This window comes from Octopus bimaculoides, chromosome 6, assembly GCF_001194135.2.
Source record: "Octopus bimaculoides isolate UCB-OBI-ISO-001 chromosome 6, ASM119413v2, whole genome shotgun sequence".
Classification (NCBI taxonomy): domain Eukaryota; kingdom Metazoa; phylum Mollusca; class Cephalopoda; order Octopoda; family Octopodidae; genus Octopus; species Octopus bimaculoides.
Window position 1 is genome coordinate 41,893,909 of NC_068986.1, and position 2,121 is coordinate 41,896,029.

A 2,121-nucleotide genomic window follows, 5' to 3' on the forward strand; every position below is an offset into this window, starting at 1 on the left:
AAATCCGCTCAAAAGGTTTTCGTCAGTCTATAGCTATAACACAAAACACTTGTATGTGTTTGTGTGTCCCTTTGCACTGCTTGGCGACCAGTATTGATTTGTTCATGTCTCTGTAATCCAGCAGTTTGGTCAAAGAATCAGAAAAATTGCCAGACTTAGATGAGTAGTAAGTTGATCAACTTACTACTCATCTAAGTCTGGCAATTTGTTCAACTGAATCTTTCAAGCCAGCACCTCAGACATGGTCACAATCCAATGACCAAAAAGAAGTAAATGGTAAATGATAATTTTGCTCACTAGAACTGTATCCATTTGTGATTTTGGTATTAAAAAAATGCTTAAGATGCTGTACCTTAAGATCACATTTTGAACCACATGATTTAGGAGCCTACTTCTTAACCATACAACCATGTCTGTTCCCTATGCATGCTTACCCCCCTGGTCTTTATTAATCATTTAGCATTTAAACCAGTCATATCCAGCCTCTTACTCCTATTCTACAATGGTACCCTCAAAATAAACAATCACATCATTACATTTTCAAAGCTACAAGATAATAGTTAAATTCAAAACAATGTAAATAAATAAGCATTACATTTGGCAGAGTAATCTGAATGTTAAAGGGTTAAAATAGATTTGCTTTTGGTACACAAATCCACTACAAGGAGAAGGGAACTAGAGGTTGTAGTATTGATGATTTTCTTCATGGAGTCAGTTGAGAATATAAAGAAGATTAACATCAAGCAGATAATGAAAGCTCATTGCAGTTTTAATTAACTAAAAACTGACTTCATTACATTATTATCTGCATTGTTTATCAACTACAAGTTAAGCTGCCAGAATCAATAGTCAAACAAGATGCTTTGTATTTCTTGTGACTCACCAACCCTCCCCGAAATTGCTGGCCTTGTGCTACAATTTGAAACCAGTATTATTGGTCATGATAAGGTGGCTAGCTGGCAAAATTGTTAGCATGCTATACAAAATGCTTAGCATTTTGTTCATCTTTATGTTGAGTTCAGATTCCACTGAGGTTAATTTTTACCTTTCATTCTACCAGAGTCAATAAAATAAGTACCAGTTAAGCACTGGGGTTGATGATATTAACTTATTCCCTACCCCAAAATACTGGCCTTGTGCTCGATCGTTGCCAGAGCACTAGCTGTCTGGCTTCGGTGCCGGTGGCACGTAAATAGCACCATTTGAGCGTGATCATTACCAACGTCACCTTCCTGGCACTTGTGGCAGTGACACGTGAAAAGACATTCGAGCGAGTTCGTTGCCAGTACCACTGGACTGTCTCCTGTGCAGGTGGCATGTAAAATACACCATTTTGAGTATGGCCGTTGCCTGTACCTCCTGACTGGCCTTCGTGCCGGTGGCACGTAAAAGCACCCACTACACTCTCGGAGTGGTTGGCATTAGGAAGGGCATCCAGCTCTAGAAACTCTGCCAGATCAGATTGGAGCCTGGTATAGCCATCTGGTTCACCAGCCCTCAGTCAAATTGTCCAACCCATGCTAACATGGAAAGCGGACGTTAAACGACGGCGATGATGGTGATGATGATAAGGTAACTAGTTGGTGGAATTATTAACACATTGGATAAAATACTCAACAGTATTTCTTCTGGCTCTTAATATTCTGATTTCAAATCCCTCCAAGGTCAACTTTGATTTCATCCTTTTGGGGTTGATAAATTAAGTACCAGTCAAAAACACTGGGGTTGATGTAATCAGCTCACCTACTTCTTAATTTCAGACTTTGTATCTATAGTAGAAATGGATATTATTGTTTGTGATAAGGCGATGAGCTGGCAAAATTGTCAGTGCATCAAATTACATGCTCAGTGGCATTTCCTCTGACTCTTTATATTTGTAGTTCAAATCCTGTTGAGGTCAACTTTGACTTTTTATCCTTCTAAGGTGAAAAGAATTAATTACCAGTCACGTACTGGAGTTGATCATCATCATCATCGTCGTTTAACGTCCGCTTTCCATGCTAGCATGGGTTGGACGATTTGACTGAGGACTGGTGAAACCGGGTGGCAACACCAGGCTCCAATCTAAATTTGGCAGAGTTTCTACAGCTGGATGCCCTTCCTAATGCCAACCACTCAGAG